The following is a 24571-nucleotide window of genomic DNA, read 5'->3' as shown; positions in this document are numbered from 1 at the left end:
AGGCAGTGAGCATGGGGTAGGCAGCGACGGTGCCACTGGAAGGAAGGTTATGGTTTGGGCACACAGGCAGTGACTCTGGGGTATGCAACGACGGTGGCCCTGGAAGGAAGGTTATGGTTTGGGCACACAGGCAGTGGCTCTGGGGTATGCAACAACGGTGGCCCTTGAAGGAAGGTTATGGTTTGGGCACACAGGCAGTGGCTCTGGGGTATGCAACGACGGTGGCCCTGGAAGGAAGGACTGTGGTTTGGGCACACAGGCAGTGGCTTTGGGGTATGCAACGACGGTGCTACTGGAAAGAAGGTTATGGTTTGGGCACACAGGCAGTGAGCATGGGGTAGGCAGCGACGGTGCAACTGGAAGGAAGGTTATGGTTTGGGCACACAGGCAGTGACTCTGGGGTATGCAACGACGGTGGCCCTGGAAGGAAGGTTATGGTTTGGGCACACAGGCAGTGGCTTTGGGGTATGCAACGACGGTGGCCCTGGAAGGAAGGACTGTGGTTTGGGCACACAGGCAGTGGCTTTGGGATATGCAACGACGGTGGCCCTGGAAGGAAGGTTATGGTGTGGGCATACAGGCAGTGACTCTGGGGTATGCAACGACGGTGCCACTGGAAGGAAGGTTATGGTTATGCAGGGCCTCAGGAAAGGGCTTCTGTGGCTGCATTTGGCCCCAGGGCCGTATAGTGAGTATTAGTGGTGTGGGGGTATCCACTGGCAATGTCACAGGACAGAAGGCTGTAGTGTGGTCACACAGGTAGTGAGTGTCAGGTTTGCACTGATGGTGCTACTGGAAGGAAAGGTTGGGGTCTGAACACACAGGCAGTGATTCTGATGTTTGCACCGACAGTGCCAGCTAGAAGGAAGGGCTGTGCTTTGGGAACACGGAGTACGCATGGTGTACACTCTGACAATGTCACTGGAAGGAAGGACTGTGGTTTGGGCACACAGGCAGTGACTCAGGGGTATGCACCGACGGTGCTACTGGATGGAAGGTTATGGTTTGGGCACACAGGCAGTGGCTCTGGGATATGCAACGACGGTGGCCCTGGAAGGAAGGACTGTGGTTTGGGCACACAGGCAGTGGCTCTGGGGTATGCACCGACGGTGCTACTGGAAGGAAGGTTATGGTTTGACCACACAGGCAGTGACTCTGGGGTATGCAACGACGGTGGCCCTGGAAAGAAGGTTATGGTTTGACCACACAGGCAGTGGCTTTGGGGTATGCAACGACGGTGGCCCTGGAAGGAAGGTTATGGTTTGGGCACACAGGCAGTGACTCTGGGGTATGCAACGACGGTGGCCCTGGAAGGAAGGTTATGGTTTGGGCACACAGGCAGTGGCTCTGGGGTATGCAACGACGGTGGCCCTGGAAGGAAGGACTGTGGTTTGGGCACACAGGCAGTGGCTTTGGGGTATGCAACGACGGTGGCCCTGGAAGGAAGGTTATGGTTTGGGCACACAGGCAGTGAGCATGGGGTAGGCATCGACGGTGCCCCTGCAAGGAAGGTTATGGGTTGGACACACAGGCAGTGACCATGGGGTAGGCATTGACGGTGACCCTGCAAGGAAGGTTATGGTTTGGGCACCAAGGCAGTGATTCTGGGGTATGCAACAACGGTGGCCCTGGAAGGAAGGACTGTGGTTTGGGCACACAGGCAGTGGCTTTGGGGTATGCAACGACGGTGCCACTGCAAGGAAGGTTATGGTTTGGGCACACAGGCAGTAACCATGGGGTAGGCATTGACGGTGACCCTGCAAGGAAGGTTATGGTTTGAACACACAGGCAGTGAGCATGGGGTAGGCACTAATGGTGTCAAATTGAAAGAAAGTTTGTGGATTGGACAGACATGGAGTTAGTGTTCGATATGCACCATTGGTGCAAACTGGGGGGAATGGTTGTGGTTTGGGCACAAAAGGAGTGGGTGTGGGTCATGCACCAATGATGCCACCTGGAAGCAAGGGTTTAAATCCTTGGACAGACAGGTTCAGGAGTGTGATGTATCAAACAGAGTCCTCAGGGACACAGACCAGCTTTCCGGCTTTGGGGGTTGCACTTCTTGAAACCTATGTTCAGGGACATCTTTCCTTTGGAAAGCTTCAATCAATCAATCAGGGTTTGTAAAGTGCGGCCACTCACCCGTGAGGATCTGAAGGCGCTTAAGACTCTGGGGATACCCATCACATTAACAGCGGGGAAAATGGGCATTATTGAATTTAAAATGTAAAATTAAACTAGAACCTATGGGTGTTTCTTGAGGGCTCCATCGATAGTTTAATAATTCTGGGGTACACAGAAAGGAAACTAGCTAAAGGGGTCCAATCTGGGAGTTTTTGCTTTACATGGAGGGGCTGTGTGATCTGTTGAAGTGTTACATCCAACGGACATTAGTAGCAGGGGCAGTCTTGGCGGGCAGACCAGGCCACCCAAGAGCTTCCAGACGGACTGCAAAGTCTTGACAACAGGACAAAACTTTTGCCAGCTCTTTTTAGATCTTGCATAGACATCACATGTGCTGTCTCAACCCAACCTTTTGTTTTCTAACAATGGGCTCAGAGGTCTCCCACTGCTTGCCATTGGTTGGCTTCATTGTCGCACTCATTTCCTTGCTTCTTATTGGTCACCTGCCATAGACGCCCTTCCTCCTTGTGTGTTTGTCCCTCCCCTGGAGCATTGACACATTACTTGTATCCTTCCACTGCTCATTTTTTTAGGCACCTCAGTTTTCTTTGTAAGCACTCTACAAGAGCGCGTCTTTTTTAGATGTCTCTCTCATGTCCTTGCCCCCCACTCACCCTTCAATTTCTATCCGGTTGGTGTTTTAAAAGTATACATAATCCTGCTGTGTGTTGTACATACTATACAAATGTCTAACCCCCTCATTATTTGAAAACCTTAATTCTAACGGATAATGCTATATCTGCAAATGATGGAATATTAATAACTCATGGATGTAACCTCATTCCTTTGAAAGATGTATTTTGAATATATGTGGGTGAACTATCTTCACAGAGAATGTTCCTCGTCTCAGCTGCCAGTGGCCAGAGTGCCACCTAATTCACTGCTCATGGACTTCATACATGCCCTGCACCCAATGCCCTTAAGGTGTGGTAACTGTTGGGCCTAACTGTGACCTGTGGGACACACACTAAGCATGGCCTCTACTCATGTCTTGTGACCACTAACCATGGTCTCTGTACCTCCTGGGCAAAGCCTATACACGTGCCCAGGGGACACAGACTGAACATGTCCTATGCCCAGTACCGGTGCTCCCAGTCTGTGAGGGGTATAGCCTGTACACGTGCCCAGGGGGCACAGACTGAACATGTCCTATGCCCAGTATTGATGCTCCCTCTATGTGATGGGTATAGCCTGCACAGGTGCCCAGGGACACGGACTGAATATGTCCTATGCCCAGTACCTGTTCTCCCAGTATGTGATGGGTATAACCTACAGATAAGGCCAGCGGGTAGTGGGCATGGGCTGCACTATATCCTATGCCCAGTAATTGTGCTTATAGTTTGCGCTGGGTGTAGCCCATAGACATGGACAAGGGGGCATGGACTGCCCATGCCCTGTGCCCAGTCCCCGTGCTCCCAGGTAATTTGTAATAGCAGTAAAAGCTACGTTAGATATCAGGATCCCCGCTTCCAACACATCATAAAAAAATCTTTGCCGTCACACGTTTTTTAGGTCTCGCCTACGCAGCGCACATGCGCTGCGGTGTGCTGAATAGGAAAGAGACCTTTAGCCGTCAATTCCCTTTTTGAGGCAAAAACGTGCACGCGTTGCATTGCTTTGAATGGCAACGAGTACACGTTTGGCGATTACCTTGCGGGAGCGAGCGCCGCCATCTGGTAGCAATTATCGCACTCGCTCCCGAAGATAAACGCTGCCTGCTCTCGGCCGCTCACCCCCCACCCCCTACTTGTTTAACTTTGAGCGCGAGGCGCGCGCGCAGCCAATGCTTGTTTACGAAAGACAACGACACAGTGTAGTTCATTTTTTTTTTTAACTTTACATTTCCACTCATCATTTCCTTAGTTCCTTGTTCTTTTTTTGCCACATGTAGGGTCTGTATTCTACACTCGTACATTAATCACTACACGATTAGTGTGTGCTTCTTTTGAGAAAGAAAACCGCACAGTGTAGTCCAAGTTTCTACTGTGTTTGTTCAATAAACATCTCCTTCTTACAAATACATTTTCTTAAGAAATGCCCCTCATTCTAGGCATGAACCATAAAAATGCATATTGTGTAACATGTAGCAATGTCGCATTTTGCCATCTCGGGGACCTGGAGGCATTTATAAACCACGGGGCCTTCAACTTTATGGTATGATGCCACCTGAAGCCCGCGGAGGGATACATATCCCTGTCTCTATAGATAACTGTGTAGCTATTTCTTTTATTTATTTCCATGGGCGCCGCCATCACAGGAGCGGATGAGCAGCTCCGTCAAGAGAGGGGCGAGTCCAAGAATCTGGGGTACAGGAGGGGGGTGGGGTGAAGTGAAGCCTATCCTGGTGCTGCCGCACTGTGCCAGGGTCATGGGGCTGCCCCCTGCTCTGAGCGCCAGCTTTGACGACCTTCCCTGTGTGTCCGGGGCCCCTCAGGGGAATAAACTGAGCACAAGAGGCGGCTATGTGCACACCTAGGGGTGTGTTTGTGTGTTCGGGGGCGGGGGGGGGGGCTCACCCGTGACAAAAGGAAAGAAAATACACTTCCCATCCCTGCGCCTGCTTAGAACACAGGCTACACCCCCAGCTTTACACACACAGATAAACGCACAGAAATGTACACACACGCATGCATGTTCACGTTTACACAAGTGCACACACGTAAAGAGGCATGAATAAAGCACTATCCAATATTTCTTCTTTTTGCACTGCCAGACATCATAGTCGTGGTGTCGTGTGGTTGTTGACGTCACATTGATGTCAGAGTGCTCCCCGCTCACTCCAGCTTTACTGAACTATCTCAAGCAGTCACCCTCACGAGGGCAAGAAGCACGTGTGACATTGCCGAGTGCACGCGCGCAAGTGCAAAGCACAAATGCACCAGGAGCCGTAATACAAACATGGAAAACCAGCAGCCAGGCCAAGTAACCAGAACGAAGAGCGATGCCAAGCAGATAGCTCAGTGGGCGATTGTAATTGCTACAGAGATGTCAAACCACTTAGATAAAGTTATTATTCTGCTGTTCAAAATTTGAATATTTTTGTTTCCCTAAAAATATAAAAAAATACTTTCATGTTCTCTATTCTATGATGTGTGGGGAAATGTACAAATCCTAAGATATTTTCAGTTTTGCAGCAGATAAACTGCTTTAGTTTTAAAGTGTCCTGAGTACACGTATTCACACATATAATACATAGAAAAACACCTGTGCCTTATAACTTCCATGATGTCATAAGGAAGTTACAGGAAAATGTTAGCAACCATGAAATAATAATAGGTATCTTATAAAGCGCGCGGCTCCCTCCAGCGGAGGTGTCCCGGCGCTGATAGTGCTGTAGACAACAGCCATGTGCTTTGAAATGTTATCAGTGAGCTGAAAGATTTGTGTTGCCTCATAATACACGTGTGTTACTGTTTATGTATTTAACATTATATTGTTTTTTTGCTTCAGCTGCAAAGAAATTAAAAAATTAAGAGAAGTTTTATTTTGTTTTAAACTCCCCGCCTTACCACTGCGCTATACACTTCACCCTCAGTCAAGCGCTCTGAAGCCTACACATAGCACTTTATAAACCGTGCTGAAATTCCTCCATAAGTGGCGTGTGTGTGTAAGCGTGAATGGCTGTGCGTCTGACTGTGCGTGAGAGCATGTATGACTTTGCGGGCGTGAGCCTGCGTGACTAGTGCACTATAGAACGAACACGCGACCCACAAAGCTTTTGCTAATGAAAGGGCTGGGCCCGGGGATTTGTTTACGCAAAAAAATTTCTACGCGCCTATTCAGGTTGCTAGATTTTTTGTTTTCCTTCCACTTACCCTTGTTCACAGAATGTTCGCCTCAAGAAACCAATTCAAGCAGGAATTGTCCCTTAGCTCACACCAGAGATATCCCTCGGCTCACACCAGGCGTGTCCCTCAGCTCACACGAAGGGTGTCCCTCATCTCACACCAGGCGTGTCCCTCAGCTCGCACCAGGGGTGTCCCTCAGCTCATACAAAGGGTGTCCCTCAGCTCACACCAGGGGTGTCCCTCAGCTCACACCAGGGGTGTCCCTCAGATCACATGAAGGGTGCCCCTCAGCTCACACCAGGGGTGTCCCTCAGCTCACATGAAGGGTGCCCCTCAGCTCACACCAGGGCTGTCCCTCAGCTCAGGCCAGGGTGTCCCTCAGCTCACACCAGGGGTGTCCCTCACCTCAGGCCAAGTGTGTCCTTCAGCTCACACCAAAGGTGTCCCTCAGCTCAGGCCAGAGGTGTTCCTCGGCTCACACAAAGGGTGTCCCTCATCTCACACCAGGCGTGTCCCTCAGCTCGCACCAGGGGTCTCCCTCAGCTCATACGAAGGGTGTCCCTCAGCTCACGCCAGGGGTGTCCCTCAGCTCACACCAGGGGTCTCCCTCAGCTCATACGAAGGGTGTCCCTCAGCTCACACCAGGGGTGCCCCTCAGCTCATACCAGGGGTGCCCCTCAACTCCCAGCTGGTGTGTCCCTCACACTGCACCACTAGATCGGTGAACCCTCAGTCACAAGACGGCACTTGTGTTCGCTTCTCTTACGCACCTCGGGGCGCTAGAAACGCCATGTTGGTGATGTGTTTGTAAAGCCTGAAACCGCAGCATAAACTCAGCAAGGCAGGGCACCACAGGCTGGGGTCAGAGACACGTGACACAGGAGTGGGGGGGGGGGCGCTCGAGCAGAGAGAAACTTTAAACAGCACTCAGTGGCTTGAAGGGGCCGGGCGTTCCGGGTAATTAGGCTGAATGAGTGCCCGACAGAGAGGCAAGGACACGGCGCACGTCTCACGCTCGATGTGTGCGTGCATGTGTAGGTGTGCGTGCTTGTGTGTGTGTGTGAAATTAGCATAACTACGGCCCAACACTCGGTTGTTTAGAGCGCCCGCGCCAATAATAAACACGTGGCACATGGATTACTAGCGTGCAAGGCTCACATTTATTCCCACAGTGGAGGGACACCGACATGAGTAAAACACAGTTTACTGCCTCACAGATTGCTATTACAGCCACTTTACACCTGGGAACAGCTGGTACCAGTCGCCAGGTCACTTTACGACACAAGTACCTTGGGCATTAGGTCTTACAGGCCTGCACTGGGGGCGTCTATGGACACATGTGACACAATGTGGAACATGAGATTGACTAGTCCAGCGTTTCAACATTTAAAACACGCATTTGCAATGCAACAGGTCTCGCATTTATGTGAGTTAAAGCTATTGGAATTGTAAAAGACAATGCCTTTTATTTATGTTTTAAAAACAAGAACATAAATAAAAGGCATTGTCATTTACAATTCCAATAGCTCAAACTCGCGTAAATACGAGACCTGTTGCATTGTAAATGCTTGTTATCAAGTGTCACTTTGTTCAAATACCCACAGGCAAAATCTTTGCAATGATTTCGCAATATTCTTTGAGGATAACATTGCAGCTCCATGAGTGAGCACACTGCCCTCCCAGAGTGAGAACCAGCCGGATGGGATTGAACGAGAAGGCGGGGGTTCAGGGAGGGGAGGCGAGAAACATACAGAACAGGCAGATTTCAGGGACCCGATTCAAAGCTCTGGTCCATTCCATCAAACCAGCTCACCATATGGTGTGATGCTCCTAAAGTGTGGCTCTCACTGGCAAATACATCATCAAGAACCTTTTTGTCTTATATGCAATGCATCTTTGATTCAGGGTACAGTCCGTCTTGATTGGAAAAAAGCATGTGTACGACCACTCCTGAGGAAACAAAGAGCAGACCCAAAGATATCAACGGGTCTCGCTCCTTCCATTTCCAGTGAAAATTCTAAAAAAGCATACTAGTAGATTGCTTAGAGAGCAATGAGATGCCGGACCCGGCACAGGCGGGCTTCCGTCCCATGCATGGAGGAGACCGCGCTGGTGTCTGTTCTGGGTGATCTCAGAACGACAGTCGACAAGGGCCCTGGTTCTATCAGATCTGTCGACAAGGGCCCTGGTTCTATTAGATCCGTCGGCCAAGGGCCCTGGTTCTATTAGATCTGTCGACAAGGACCCCAGTTCCATTAGATCTGTCGGCCAAGGGCCCTGGTTCCATTAGATCTGTCGGCCAAGGGCCCTGGTTCCATTAGACCTGTCGGCCAAGGGCCCTGGTTCTATTAGATCTGTCGGCCAAAGGCCCTGGTCGGCCAAGGGCCCTGGTTCCATTAGATCTGTCGGCTAAGGGCCCTGGTTCCATTAGATCTGTCGGCTAAGGGCCCTGGTTCTATTAGATCTGTCCGCCAAGGGCCCTGGTTCCATTAGATCTGTCCGCCAAGGGCCCTGGTTCCATTAGATCTGTCGGCCAAGGGTCCTTGTTCCATTAGATCTGTCGGCCAAGGGCCCTGGTTCTATTAGATCTGTCGGCTAAGGGCCCTGGTTCTATTAGATCTGTCAACAAGGACCCCGGTTCCATTAGATCTGTCGGCCAAGGGCCCTGGTTCCATTAGATCTGTCGGCCAAGGGTCCTGGTTCTATTAGATCTGTCGGCTGCCTTCGATACCATCTCTCCTACGATACTAGTGGAAGGACTGCGGGAAGTTGGGGTTGAGGACAAAGTGTTGTCATGGTGCACGTCATATTCCAAGGACAGAATCCAGGTAGCCTTTCTTCCACCGCACCAATCAGAGCCCAGGGCTGCAGCAGGGTGCACCCCGCGGATCAGCATTAAGTCCAACATTATTTAATATACATCCAAGGCCGTTGGCCCAGCTGACCCATCATAAGGGGCTGTCTGTATGAGTTATGCTGATGCTACCCAGCTGATAATATTGGTTCATCCAAAGGTCTCCTCCCTTTATGATAGTGTCCATCTGCTAACAGTGACCTTTCTTAAATTCAATAAAGAGAAAATGGAAACACTCATGAAGCTATTACCTATTCTACCAGTCGAATATAGGGTTCGGTTGTTCGGACTGCCATCCTTAGGCGATTCGACGATGGTAATGCGCTATTATTGGGCGCCCTAACAAACTTATTAAAAGGCTGGGGTGTACCCAAGATGCAGCAGCTCAGTTAGCATTAGCTCTCCAATGAAGGGCATTCATATCCTGTGCTTTAAAAAAGCTACATTGGCTACCCGTAGAAACAAGCATTGGCAAAGACAATAAGTCTCGCTTATGCAAGAGCTATTGCCTTTGCCAATATGCTTTAGCCATGTTGTACGCCAACGTCGCTGCGGTACTCCATGGGGTAAAGGAAAGTAGGGTGGAGTAGAGTGGCATGTTATGGAGTGGCATGGAGAGTCGTGGAGTGGCGTAGAGTGAAGTAGCATAGAGTGAGTGGTGTGCAGTGAAGTGAAGTGAAGAGAAGTGCCATGGAGTGGCATACAGTGAAGTGATGTAGCATAGAGTGAGTGGTGTGGAGTGGAGTGAAGTGAAGAGAAGTGTCGTGGAGTGGCATACAGTGAAGTGGTGTTGCATAGAGTGAGTGGTGTGAAGTGAGGTGAAGTGAAAAGAATTGAAGTGGAGTGTCATGGAATGGAATGGAATGGAATGGCATAGAGTGGAGTGATGTTGAATGGTGTAGCATAGAGGGAAATGAAGTGAAGTGAATTGGAGTGTTATGGAGTGGCATAGAGTGGAGTGGTATGGAGTGGTGTAGCATAGTGTAAGTGGTGTGGAGTGAAGTGAAGTGGAGTGTTATGGAGTACCATAGAGAGGTGTGGAGTTAAGTGAAGTGAAGTGTCATAGGGTGGCATAGAGTAGCATAGAGTGGAGGATGTAGAGTGTTATGGAGTGGCATAGAGTGGCATAGAGAGTCTTGGAGTGGCACAGAGTGGTGTAGCATAGAGTGAGTGGTGTGGAGTGAAGTGAAGTAGAGTGGAGTGGCATAGAGTGGAGTGGTGTGAAGTGGAGTGGGATGGAGTGACATAGAGTGGAGTGGTGTGAAGTGAAGTGGAGTGGAGTGTAATGGAGTGGCATAGAGTGGAGTGGTGTGAAGTGGAGTGCCATGGAGTGACATAGAGTGGTGTGAAGTGAAGTGGAGTGGCATGGAGTGACATGGAGTGGAGTGGTGTGAAGTGAAGTGGAGTGGCATGGAGTGGCATGGAGTGGAGTGGTGTGAAGTTGAGTGCCATGGAGTGACATAGAGTGGTGTGAAGTGAAGTGGAGTGGCATGGAGTGACGTGGAGTGGAGTGGTGTAAAGTGAAGTGGAGTGGAGTGGCATGGAGTGGCATGGAGTGGAGTGGTGTGAAGTGAAGTGGAGTGACATAGAGTGGAGTGGTGTGAAGTGAAGTGGAGTGGCATGGAGTGACATAGAGTGGAGTGGTGTGAAGTGAAGTGGAGTGGCATGGAGTGGCATAGAGTGGAGTGGTGTGAAGTGAAGTGGAGTGACATAGAGTGGAGTGGTGTGAAGTGAAGTGGAGTGGAGTGGCATGGAGTGACATAGAGTGGAGTGGTGTGAAGTGAAGTGGAGTGGCATGGAGTGGCATAGAGTGGAGTGGTGTGAAGTGAAGTGGAGTGACATAGAGTGGAGTGGTGTGAAGTGAAGTGGAGTGGAGTGGCATGGAGTGGCATAGAGTGGAGTGGTGTGAAGTGAAGTGGAGTGGAGTGGCATAGAGTGGCATAGAGTGGAGTGGTGTGAAGTGGAGTGGCATAGAGTGGAGTGGTGTGAAGTGAAGTGGAGTGGCATAGAGTGGAGTGGTGTGAAGTGAAGTGGAGTGGAGTGGCATAGAGTGGAGTGGTGTGAAGTGGAGTGGAGTGGCGTGGAGTGGCGTAGAGTGGAGTGGTGTGAAGTGGAGTGGAGTGGCATAGAGTGGAGTGGTGTGAAGTGAAGTGGAGTGGAGTGGCATAGAGTGGAGTGGTGTGAAGTGGAGTGCCATGGAGTGACATAGTGGTGTGAAGTGAAGTGGAGTGGAGTGGCATGGAGTGACATGGAGTGGAGTGGTGTGAAGTGGAGTGGAGTGGCATGGAGTGGAGTGGTGTGAAGTGGAGTGCCATGGAGTGACATAGAGTGGTGTGAAGTGAAGTGGAGTGGAGTGGCGTGGAGTGTCCTAGAGTGGAGTGGTGTGAAGTGGAGTGGAGTGGAGTGGAGTGGCATAGAGTGGAGTGGTGTGAAGTGAAGTGGAGTGGAGTGGCATAGAGTGGAGTGGTGTGAAGTGGAGTGCCATGGAGTGACATAGTGGTGTGAAGTGAAGTGGAGTGGAGTGGCATGGAGTGACATGGAGTGGAGTGGTGTGAAGTGGAGTGGAGTGGCATGGAGTGGAGTGGTGTGAAGTGGAGTGCCATGGAGTGACATAGAGTGGTGTGAAGTGAAGTGGAGTGGAGTGGCGTGGAGTGTCATAGAGTGGAGTGGTGTGAAGTGGAGTGGAGTGGAGTGAAGTGGAGTGGAGTGGCATAGAGTGGAGTGGTGTGAAGTGAAGTGGAGTGGAGTGGAGTGGCATAGAGTGGAGTGGTGTGAAGTGGAGTGCCATGGAGTGACATAGTGGTGTGAAGTGAAGTGGAGTGGAGTGGCATGGAGTGACATGGAGTGGAGTGGTGTGAAGTGGAGTGGAGTGGCATGGAGTGGAGTGGTGTGAAGTGGAGTGCCATGGAGTGACATAGAGTGGTGTGAAGTGAAGTGGAGTGGAGTGGCGTGGAGTGTCATAGAGTGGAGTGGTGTGAAGTGGAGTGGAGTGAAGTGGAGTGGAGTGGCATAGAGAGTCGTGGATGAACTGCAGCAGGCTTCCTGGTTCAGGAAGAAGTAAACCCTCCTGGTTCAGATGTAGCGCATTTTCGGACCGGGCGCCAGTGCCATCCCTTACCAAGGGCACTGCGGAAATCACCTGGTCTCAGGCAGTTCCGGAAAACCCTTAAACCCTGGTTGTTCACTAGGCAGGGCCTCTGTTACCAAGGCTCTCTGGTGATGCTGTGTGTTGGGGGGGGGGGGCGTTGTCGTGTTGTCAGCAGGGGTCACGGGGTCATGCTGAGCACAGACAAGAAGGGATCACAGCATCAGAGCTGGGCCCACAAATAGCACCAGGTCGGGTGCGAGGCCTCTCTGCCGATGCCGTCTGGGGGGGCTGGGTCAGGAGTGGTGTGGCCTCTCAGCTGATGCCGTCTGGGGGGGGGGGGGGGGCTGGGTCAGGAGTGTTGTGGCCTCTCTGCTGATGCCGTCTGGGGGGGGTGGGGGGGCTGGGTCAGGAGTGTTGTGGCCTCTCTGCTGATGCCGTCTTGAGGGGTGGGGGATCAGGAGTGTTGTGGCCTCTCTGCTGATGCTGTTCGAACGGGTGGGGGTGCAGGAGAAGGCTGGGCTGCCAGGCCTCTCTGCTGAAGCCGTCTGGGGGGTGGGGAGGGGGCCGGGGGAGGGGCGGGGCCAGCAGTGTTGCGGCCTCTTTGCAGATGCTGTTCGAAGGGTAGGGGCGGGATGAAACGGGCTACCAAGGCCTCTCGGTCAATGCCATCCGGGAGGGGGAGGCGGACTCGGGACAGTCGTGTCCTCTCTGCTGACACCGGCCGAGGGGAGGTTGGAAACAGCAGCGTTGGAGCGAGTTATCATCTCTCGGCGGCTGCTCGCCTTGTGAGAGGTGCGTAGTATCGCCTCACACGGCAGTCAGAGTCGGAAACCGACCACGGTGTATCCTGGCGGTGCATTCACAACAGCGCCCCGTGCGTTGGAACAAGCGCCGCCTGTTGCACAATCATGCTGGCGCGCTCGCCCCCGTACACGAACTTTACATACAATCCTGCACAGAAACCCCCACTCCTGGACATTGGTGGACTTTGATACTTTGCCCCCCATTTGCAGTCTCTTTCCCTCAATACACGTGTTTGTGTTTGCACTGAGCGCTGTATTTCCAATCACAAGTTCTTGCTAACAGCAGAAGACACCGGCGCCTTAATTTTGACACGTTCTGTTTCGTTTCCTACATTGATTGATTTGTTGTGCATTCATATATTCCTCGTAAACACACGCTGCAGGGGCGTAGCACAGGCCCCCGCAGCCCCCGCTGTGCAGGGGGGCCCCAAGCTCCAGGGGCCCCCTCAGTACAGCACTCTGACTGCAGAGCACCCGATTGAGCCCGGGCCCTGCAGGATGCTCTGCTTTCATTTATGCGGAGGAGGGGCGCTGATGAGTGACACCTCGCTGGAGCCCCGCTGCCCCCACATATCTATGACCCCTGATCCACGCGGGGTGCGTGTGTCCGCTCTGGTGAGGGGAGGGGTAAGCAGGGAGGGGGGCAGAGCTGCTGAGACACTCTCCGGGGAGGGCAGGTCGGACCTAGCTGGATTGGTGACGTCTCCCAGCTGGAAGGGGCATGAGAACCCGGACTGCGACTGCCAGCACCGTGGGGTGGGGGTGGGGGGGGGGGGGTGCTCACAGAGGCGGGGGCCAGTACAGGGCAAAGACTCTGTGAGCTACTAACTTCCATGTAACGAACTATGTCTATTGTAAACCACTCTAGCGCTCTGGGTAGTGTCCGCAGTGTATAAATATGCATAAATAAAGGGAGAGGCAAGGGAGAAACGGAGAAGACCAGAGGCATGGGCAGGGTAAGGGGGAGACAAGGGAGACACAGCACAAAGAGAAGAAATCAAACCAAGCGGGAAAAACAAGAGAATGTAGGAAAGGAAGAGCACGGAGCCAATAAAAGGAAGAAATGGTGTTAAGAACACAACAGAAACCCAGGCATGAGAGAGAAGAAACAAAGGGTCACGGAGGAAAGAACGGAACGAAGGTAATGGGAAAAGGTTGATACTGCCTGTAAGAAAAGAAAGAGAGGAAAGAAAAAAGGAAGGCGGCATGGGATAAAATAAAATAAATCAGGATATGGGGAACGGTTAACGTACAAGGGAGAAATAGAAGAAAGGACAATAAACAAAACAAGCACTGGCATATCCAATAGGTCTCGCTTTTGGGACCTTATAAGTATTTAGTTATGCAGCACAATATCCTTAGAGCAACAACAACTGTTGCATGGCAAAACACTGATAAGGTCCCAAAGGCGAGATCTATTGGCTATGCCAATGCTTGTTAAATGTGTTACCAATACATGCGGCGCCCTTAAGAAAATGACGACGCTGTCCTCAGCACCACTGAGACACTTGAAAATATATTCCGCGGCGAGATAAGGGAAGGTACATGATAAATTAAGCTCCTCGTATAAATTGTTAAGAGTCTCCATTTTAATGTTGGTCATTATTCAACAAATTTTTCTAAGAAAATGCCAGATAGGCAGGAACGAGTAATTAGGGGAGAAAAGTACAAACATCTTTAATGGGTTGCAGTACTGTTTCACCTTATCATTCATAAAGGAAGACCTGGGGAGCAGATAACTCTCTGGGGCAGGACGGGTGTGCATGCATGTGTGTGTGCGTGCATGTGTGTGTGTGTGTGTGTGTGCTTGTGTTTGTGTGTGTGTGTGTGCTTGTGTGTGTGTGTGTGCCTGCATCTGTGTGTGTGTGTGTGCGTGCGTGTGTGTGTGTGCAGAGGCAAAATGTTGAAGATACAGAGTGGATAAAGGAAAAGAGACAGAAAGAAGAAGAGAAAAAGATAGAATTAGGAAGAGAACAAGAGAGAGTGAGAAATCGGGAGAGAAAATGAGCAGTAGAGAATGAGAGAAAAAGACTAAGAGTAAGAGACAGAGAGAAAGAAACATATATCAGGACTGAGTGAGGGCAAAAGAGCACAATGAGCGATAGCAGGAGAGAGGGAGACAGAGAGAGGGGGAAGAGAGAGAGAGAGAGTTAGAGATATATAGCAGGACTGAGTGAGAGCAAAAGAGCAGAATGTGAGATAGCAGGAGAGAGGGAGACAGAGGGGGAAAAGAGAGAGAGAGAGGGAAAGAAAGAGAGAGAGAGATGGAGAAAGAGAGACTTAGAGACATATAGCAGGACTAAGTGAGGGCAAGAGGTCAGAATGAGAGATAGCAGGGGAGAGGGAGACAGAGAGAGGAGGAAGAGAGAGATAGGTAGGAAGTGCCAGTGAGGAGCGAGTTTGAGACATAGTAAGAGATGGGGCGAGAGGGACAGCCAGAGCAAGGGGACAGCTGAGGGTGACAGGAAGATTCTCTGAGTGTTGGACAGCAGGACAGGCCACTCGATTTGACTTTAAAGAGCATCCGCTCTGGCGACGGCGACGCATCTCTCGCCGCCACTCTGATGAGTGCCAGGGCCTCCATAAATCTGAAGCCACTGGGGATATGTTAGTGTTAAGCAAGTATTATTAAAACGAAGGGAAATTTATGGGTGACACTTTGTAACAATTAATCAGGAACTGTTGATTAGTAAAGTTGGTTCGTTATTCTCCTGAAACCTAGGCGGCTATGCCAATTGTCAGACGGATCATTTTATTAATTATTTTTGATTAATGCACACAGATTCTCTGACTCTGGGAGAAAAAAAAAAGTTCTCCGCTATGCAAAATCATAAATACTGAATGAGCCTGTGTACAGTTAACCTTGGCCGCGATGTGGAAATTTCAGCGAGAAAGGTGCACCTTCAGCAAATAAATTGCTGCACGGATTAAAAAACAAATTGAGGGGTTTGATGAACATCACCTCGGCAGACCTGGCCGTCTTCCACGGATTCCAGTGATTAATTAGTTTGTTTAGATACTCAATTAGTCCAGTGAAGCAGAAAGAGAAATGCAGTAGTCATGGTGGGAGATAAGAACACGGGGAAATAAATGCCTAAGTGTTTTGCAGGCTTCTGAAACAAGCATTGGCAGCGCAACGCTGGAAGCTTGTAATAAGAGAAGCTGACGAGGAGGTGGGGGAGGGACAAAGCGAGGCGCTTGGGAGAGCGCTGTGCTTTATTAGCCATGACGGCCAGACGGAGGAAAGACAGATAGCAGCTGCGCGCGTGCACGCGCTCGGGAACGCAAGCTTGGGGCCAGGAAAAGGCTCTGGTGGCACTTATAAGAGCCACTAGCTAAATGTCTCGAAGAGACAGCGCATGCGCTGTCTCTGGCGAGACCTAAAAAAGGAAGGCAGACATAGGAGAAAAGAGACCAAATAAGGTAATTGGGGAAAAATAGAAGGAAAAAAAGGAAAGAAAAAATAAAAATAATGCGGGTACGGGAGAAAAGAGGAAATCAAATAATGCGGGTGAAAAGAAATCAAGGTATGGGAAATAAATTAACCTGGAAGGTGAATATATAAGAGATTAATGTTTAAGAGACAAGAAATGAAGCGAGTCAATGGAAATAAGTGAATAGCTAAAGGCTTGGGAGAAAGGGAAACAAATTAAGGCATGGGAAAAAGACGTGAAAAACATTTATGGAGGAAGAGATCATGGCAAGGGAGAAAAAAGTAAATTAGAAATCATGACAAGGAAAAAATTACAGGCAAAAAGCCATTGAAAAAACTGAAAATCAAGTCTTGGGAGAAAAGCACAACCTAGAGATGGGAGAAAAGGAAATCAGGGCATGGAAGAAGACAAAAGAAGAAACATCAATGAAGACACAAGGAAAATCAAGCTATGAAGACAAAAAAGGAAGGTGAGGCACGTCAGTAAAGTTAATGAAGCAGAGGAGGGAAAGGAAATACAAGCATTGGCATAGCCAATAGGTCTCGCCTTTGGGACCTTATAAGTATTTAGTTATGCAGCACAATATCCTTACTGCAACAACATTGACTGTTGCATGGCTAAACACTTATAAAGTCCCAAAGGCGAGACCTGTTGGCTATGCCAATGCTTGTTTGTTATTATTATTACATGAGGCTTGTGATAGACACAAAGCTGTCTCCAGGTTACATCTAAGACTGTTACAGATAGAAATGTCATGTGCCCTACTTTGCCAAATATACTCCTAAGTACAGGTCCTGTGGATATAAATCTCATATATACGCTATGCGTACAAGACGGATCATTTTTGGGTACCATAACATATTTGGGGAAATTCAAAATTGATAAGACCTGGCTGCCACTTAATATGTCTTTCTCGGTTCTGGCCTCTCTGTATTCTTAGAGTCGTGATACTTAAAAAGAACGGTCTTAAAATTGGACTGTGATAAAGTTTAGATGCGTGTAAGTGAAGAAGGCTTTGGTTGTGTTCTACCATTTGTCCAGAATATGCTTCCTGGGTCAGAGGTCAGTGGTTTGGGTAGCAGTTTCCCAAACATGACAACATGCAGAGGCAGATAGATTATCATCTGAAGAGCCTACCTGATGCCAGTTCTACCAAACTCACCCTCACATCGTCAGCAAATGTCGTAATGTTGTGCCACATGTTGCCTCCCTGTGAAACACCTGAAGAGCTGGCAGCACACACTGCCACTCCTGCTTGTGTGGCTTCAGCCGCAAAACCCGACATTAGAGCTCGATGGCCCTTTGCTCCTGCAGCAGAAGATGTGAAACCCTACAAGCACACCACAAAAACATGGATTTCACATCGAAAGGAGGAGCACGTAGTTTGGTGGTGCAAGGCAATTGTGGGGTGTGGGAGGATGATGCATTGGAAATCGCAGTCGTGCCCGTAGAGAGTTAAAAAAAACTTCACCGTATGGACCATTAAGGTGTCATCATTTAATGGAATGTGTCTCTTTGTTGACATGCTTTCTACTGTGGAGCAAAGGGTTAATCAGCTACAAATGAAAGGCAAACCTCTATTTGCAAGCATAGACATCAGCACTTGGGGCCTAGACTCCAATCATGGATGCCGTGTTTGATAAACAGAATACGCCTCTTTTTAGGCTCTTCTTCGCGAGCTGACATTCTGTCAGGGAACAGTGTGCATTGCCGGGCGCCTTCCAAATAAAAGTGCTAGCCACTGATTGTCTAAATACTTGCTCAAAAAAGCACAAGAGGCAACCATGAATAGTCCTAGGTACCAATTCTACAAATGTATCGTCCTTTCCATCACACAGGCATCGGTGGCATTGTATTTTTATCCTAGTTCTGCAATTATGCGGTTTAGAAATTCTCTGTCTTTATGTAGCTATATTACATAGGATCTAATTCTCTTGGGTGAAGCTATGCATGCCTGAATGATAAGTCTGTCCGCGTTATTGTGGAATTATGGTTTTATGTCCTGATTCCACCAGGCCTACCACAGGCACGTTCATGTCATATGTCACAACAATCTATTCTTCTACTTTGTGTTGTCAAGACCAAACATGATGTGTATTAAGACAACCCTCCACAGCACAGCTGTTTGCTGCCCTGATGCAGGCTGTTACAACTCATGAGCTGACCTCTTTGGTCTCAGAAGTTAATGTGCAATGACTGACACGAAGGCACACCATTGCAAGTGACACAACTCAACAACCATCTAGATGAAATCTGACAAAGGGCTCCAAAGTAAACCGGAGCAATGAACAAGACACACGTTTCCTGATGACAGTACTCAAATAAACCATATTCCACTTTACATCTAGACATGGCAGTCCTCATCAAATACATTTAAAATCCTAAACATTAAATACATTTTGGGTTCAAATCCCAGTGCATGGTATACAAGGAATAAACATCTGTTGGCTAAGGGCATCAGTAACAGTTATGGCGTCCAGCGAGCTTTGTGTGTGGTACACCCTGCACAACAGCAGAAAAAGCTAACAGCAGAAGTGGGGAGTTGTTACATTTAGCCTTGAGGTCTTGTGAAAAAGAATATTAACTTTCACGTTTTCCACATAAAGACCAGCGATCTAGGCTCTCTGAAAAGATACATTTATTGATTCTAAAATCATATAAAATATGTGGATTATTTATATTTAAGTCCACACCTCTTAAAAATGTATGCATTTGTGGTGGTATGAGGGTCACATTCTTCATGTTACAGAAAAGACCCCTTTGAGACAGCAAAGAGCATTGAGAAGAGGTACTGTTAAACAGTCGGAAATCCATTCCAGAAACAAGATGGCCTCCACCACCATGAAATGGAGCAATAGGCAACCAGCCGCCATTTTGAATCCGTGAGGCACCATCTGCTATGAAGCCAAACTCATATATTAGATATGGACACAAGACAGCGTTTCCACGTTATATAACAGTTTTACACGCGTCCATTACTCGCCATTGGGTTCCACAAGAATTAAAAACAATATCTTAATTTGTACGTTTTAATTGTTTCACTTCTGTGCATTTTAAAAACTAGAAAGGGATCTTGTATTAAAGTAACCGTTTAAACGGAAAATATTGATTTTGATTATATTTAACTAGCAAATGCCTGAGTATAGCAATGCATAATGCCAGCATGTTTCAATCTGCAAGTCATCAGTACAGGGTGCATAAGAGACGACGGATGGGGGAATGTGTGAGAGGCCGCTTGAGCCTGGAGCTGCAGGCCTGCATAGTACACTGTCTCACAGGTCAAGGGTTTGAGGGTCAAACTTCATCTCTTAAAAAAACAATTAGTGGGATGGAAAATGTGTCCTCTCGGTGAACCCTTCTGGTCGCCCTGGCAAAGAACAGACTATGGGATTTTAAACAAAAGAGGGGCGGCTGCTGCCTTTCTGAAACGTGTTTCATTAAAAAAAATGCAGGCCGCCTCTCCAGCCGCATTGGCACGGGAATCTAAAATTCGGCATGCAAATATAATAAAGCAACAACAAGCTGCGAGGGGCGGGAGGTGTTTTGGGGGAGGTCACTGGGAGATTAAATGAAGTGCAAGCAGCACCGTGTGCCAGCGAGCGGCAAGGAGAGGCATGAAAGAACAAGCTCGTGTATGCGTGCGCGCGCAGTGCTCTTTTTCAAAGCACATACTCATGCTTGTGACGCGTGACGCGTGCCTGCGCGCACTCCCGCAATCCGTATGCCGCCACAAGCACGAGTATGTGCTTTGTAAAAAGAGCTGCACGACAGCTAAAGGTCTCCTATGCAGTGCATGCGGCACTGCGTAGGCGAGACCTAAAAAGGGTGTGAAAGAAAATTATATTAACACATGGGAGAAAAGAAAACAAGGCAAGGAAGGACAGAGAATCAATGCATAGGAGAAAACAAAGGATGAATCAGCATGGGATACAAGAAAGGAAGCAAATGTGTGGGAGAAAAGGAATCAATGCATGGATGGAAAAGAAAAGACAAGGGATTGGATAAAATAAAGGAAAAAAGACAAGACATGGGAGAAAATGAAGATGGGCAGACAAGGCATGAGCAAAAAAAGAAAAAAGAAAGCAAGGTATGGTAGAAAAGAAAACATAAAGGCATGGTATAAGAAAAAGAAGGTGACACAAGGGAGAAAATAAAGGAAGTCAACACATGGAGGAAGACAAAAGAAGAAAGAGTGTGTGAAAAATAAATCAAAAAATTGAGAAAATAAAGGAAATGAAGTCTTGGTAGAAAAAGAAAAGTAACACATGGGAGAAAGGAAAACAAGCATTTACAATGCAATGGTCTCGGCAATGTTAAAGTTAGAGCTATTGGCATTGCTCATGACATTATTTTTGTATGTTTTTAAAAACAAAACATTTAAAGAAACAGCATTGTTATTTACAATGTCAATAGCTTAATCACTCAAATGCGGGACCTATTGCATTTGCACACACACAGAGGCACCCACCCACAGAGCCACCCAGCCACACAGAGCTTAAAATGGCCCTTACAGTGCAGAGGTATCTGCAAGTGCTATCGACAACTATGTGGCAGTGTGTGCAGATACACTTCAAGACGTGTGCAGATACACTTCAAGGCGTGGGCAAATCACCAGTGAAAATGGACTTCCTCTCTATTCCACCCCGATCTATTCTACTAATCTATTTAAAAGTCTCTCCCTTTCTAGCACCTCAATCGTCTAATCCAAGCGTGAGTTCAATGATTTTTGTGGTCCCGGGCAAGACATATTTCAACTGCTCTGTGAGACCCTGTTAAAGTTTAAAATATTATGTAGAAATGTTTGACACCGTGGGGGCTTTAATGATCACGGAATAGGTAAAAACAATTGTTCCAAACCGGCCCCCAAAAATGTGTGTTGCCTGGACCCCTCAAAAATCATCAAGATGTCAGTGTGTGCTCTGCGAGGGCGGGGTGGGGTAGTCCCTTGCCTTACCGTCAGCCGGCCTAAATGCTAAATGGAACCAGCAGTAGGGTGACCAGATTAAAAAAAACAAAAAAGACAACAACAAAAAACGGTTAATTTAAAAAATAAAAGAAGGACTAGAATGTTTTCATTAGCGAAGGGGCGCAGAATGACAAAGCACATAGACCTAGAAACACAGATGAGGCACTACGGAAATAAAGTGCAATTTTTAAATCCACTATCACACCTGTTAATTATATTGCTTTCTGAGAAAAGCTGCAAACTCCTCCTGAATTGGAACGTGCCTCCCTCAGTTTTCAGTACACCCTCTCTGAAAACTGGAACACGAGCCAAATTTGCATGAAGCTGCCAGGACCGCTGCTGGAAACCCGTTGCTGGAGACCTGGGACTGTCCCGGGAAGTCCGGGACGCCTTGCCACCCTAGCCAGTAGTCTGGAGTGGGCTTATTTTAAAGAGTGAGCAGCGAGCCTCAGCATGAGCCGAGCTGGGGTTGTGTCGCTGCTCGGGCCCCACACCTCAGATGCTAGAGGCGGAAAACACCGACAGTAAAGTAACCCCAAAGGCACGGGCAGCCACAAGAGCCGGCGCAGACGCACAACTGAATCCCCAAAGAGAATGCATTCATGAATGAATGAATTACCCTACCGTGCGCTTATGGCGCCGCAGCAGCTTCTCCCAGTGCATGCTGGAACATGCCTGCTGAGGCCCCGGAGCTCCAGGCACAGCACCGGCTCCGGACTTCACAGCAGCCAAGTGAGCGCTCACCTGAAACCGGGACTCTCGGAGCCCTGGCTCCACCCCGAGAGGGGCGGTCCTGGCAGGTAAACACCGTGACGTCACCAAGGCATGGCCATCCGGACGGAGTCTGACAGGAGGGGCTGGCGGAGGGTGACCACATCGCCAGGGAAGCGGATACCGCGGAAGGGCCCTGGGGCACAGAATGTGACTGGCCCAGTCTCGGGATCCAGAGGCGCGCATCACTGCCGGTCCCGGGGCGCGCGGGACCTGGGATACTGCACTGGCACTGCATACAGCGTCTGGGAGTCACCGAGTACAAGCAGTTCTTCATCTTCAAGATTGGTATAACAACACGGGGGAGGAGACCAGAGCAGCAGCCGAACACCGCCGCCTTTCTCCGAGGTGAAGCAGAAATGCCTCGGAGAAAGGCAGCGGCAGTTTCGAATTCGGGGCGTGTTTTTCTTTTCTCTCCTCTTGCCATTGGCTGGAGGAGATAATTAGAAAAGTTGCAAAAAACACTCCCCCGAATCCGAAAAGGACGGGGCCTGTTCGGAGTGACGAACCTCTTCTCCAATGGCTGGCCAGCATTCAAGAGGCCAGCCAATGGAGAAGAGGGGCGGGTTCAAGCCCCTCTTCTCCAAGTCATGCTATCTCGCGAGCGAGACTGCACAAGTGCAGCCTTCGCTAGCCGAAACCTAAAAAACGGCACAGGAGAAAGGAAGTTATACAAGGCATTTGAGAAAATGAAAACAAGGCAAAGAAAAAGCAAAAAGAAATGAATGCATGGGAGAAAAGAGAAGATAAAACAGCATGACAGAGAAGAATGGAAGAAAATATATCGGAGAAAATGAATCAAGACTTGGAAGAAAAGTAAACAAGCATTGGCATAGCCAACAGGTCTCGCTTTTGGGACCTTATAAGTATTTAGTTATGAAGCACAATATCCTTACTGAAACAACATTAACTGTTGCATGGCTAAACACTTATAAGGTCTCAAAGGCGAGACCTATTGGCTATGAGCATGTGTGCCACAGGACATCGAAATGATGGCTTTGTTCAGTCCAGCAGTCATTTGCAGCGTGATGCTGAATGTGTGCCTATACTAAAGTTACAGTGATATAGAGAACTACAGAGTGGTCCTGCACAGGGTACGTAACACGCATCTCTCAAGAGTAAGAGGTTCTAAAGCAATGGACTACAAATGCGTATTTGTAGTCCAGGCTTTTATTAACGGAGGCACGTACAGCGGTGTTAATGCTGTTATGTGACTCCACTGGAATGAGCCGGCTGAGGCTTTTCCAGGTATTTATGTATTACTGTTTGTGTTGGGGGGTGGGGGGGAATGAATCAAGCCCAGCGCCAGCTGAACGGAGCGCAGCATCCAGCTGCCACTGGCAATTTAAACACAAGAGATGCATCACCTGGCGAGAGAAAGGAGGGACGCCGAGGGAGATGGAAGGAAGGGAGACAGAGAAAGGGAAGAGAGGGATGGAAGAGAGAGCGGGAGAAAGAGTGGGCAAGCGACGAGAGAGGGGTGGAGGAGCTGAGATGGCAAGAGAATGTGGGATGAGTGGGAACAGGGAGTGGGGAGGAGGGCGAGAAGGGGCGACCGCGGAGCCAGCAGAGGAGAGAGAGGGAACACACAGAGAGAGGGGGGCAAGAAAGAGAGAGAGAGAGAGGAGGCAAGAAGAAAGACTGAGAGGGAACATATAGAGAGAGAGGAGGCAAGAAGAGGGAGAGGGGACAAACAGAGAGAGGGAGAAGGGAAGAAGAAAGACAGAGGGAGAGGGAAACAGAGAGAGAGAGAGAGAGAGAGAGGAGGCAACAAGAAAGTCTGAGGGAACATACAGAGAAAGAAGGAGAGAGGAGGCAAAAAAAGAGAGAGAGGGAACATACAGAGAGAGGGGGGCAAGAAAGAGAGAGAGAGAGGAGGCAAGAAGAAAGACTGAGAGGGAACATATATAGAGAGAGGAGGCAAGAAGAGGGAGAGGGGAAAAACAGAGAGAGAGAGAAGGGAAGAAGAAAGACAGAGGGAGAGGGAAACAGAGAGAGAGAGAGAGAGAGGAGGCAACAAGAAAGTCTGAGAGGGAACATACAGTTAAAGACGGAGAGAGGAGGCAAAAAAGAGAGAGAGGGAACATACAGAGAGTGAAGGGGCAACAAGGAGGGAGAGGGAACATACAGCGAGAGAGAGAGAGGAGGCAAGAAAGAGGGAGAGGGAACATACAGAGAGAGGAGGCAAGAAGAAAGACTGAGAGGGAGAGGGAACATACAGAGAGAGAGGAGGCAAGAAGAGGGAGAGGGGACATACAGAGAGAGAGAGGAGACAAGAAAGACTGCGAGGGACAGGCGCTGGGTGGGAGCCCTGGCAATGGGATAGGGTGGAAGAGGGAGAGAAGCAAGAGAGAAAATGGCGGAAACTGGTTTTGGTATCATTTGTTTCGAAATAATCTTTGCAATGTGGTGTGTGCACGCGTTGCTTTGTGGTGATTTAAGCACAACCGACCACGCATTCTGTGACGCACTCTTTGCTTGGAAAAATAAGAGAGAGTATACAGGGAGTGGTGCGCGCGCGGCCGTCACGTGACGCAAAAGTGAAAGTGATTGCGATCAACCGCACGGTGAGCGATGCCCTTAATGAGCATGAGGAATGACATATGGCACCTTTGCTCATAAGTGCGCGCCCGCGCACATGCACTGCAAGCTGTAGCCGGCGGTAGCATTTTTTGAAGCCCTT

At 49.1% G+C, this 24571-nt stretch overlaps 1 protein-coding gene across 2 annotated transcripts in view; it reads left to right on the top strand.

Annotated features, from left to right (window-relative positions):
* Positions 1–24571, top strand: part of AVPR2 (arginine vasopressin receptor 2) — a 326544-nt gene that overhangs the window by 169090 nt on the left and 132883 nt on the right. The gene's annotated exons all lie outside the window — the stretch shown is intronic.

The sequence above is a fragment of the Triturus cristatus genome, chromosome 10 (assembly GCF_964204655.1).
Source record: "Triturus cristatus chromosome 10, aTriCri1.1, whole genome shotgun sequence".
Taxonomy (NCBI): Eukaryota; Metazoa; Chordata; class Amphibia; order Caudata; family Salamandridae; genus Triturus; species Triturus cristatus.
Note: the sequence above shows the minus strand (reverse complement) of the source record. Positions and strands in the feature narration are given on the sequence as shown.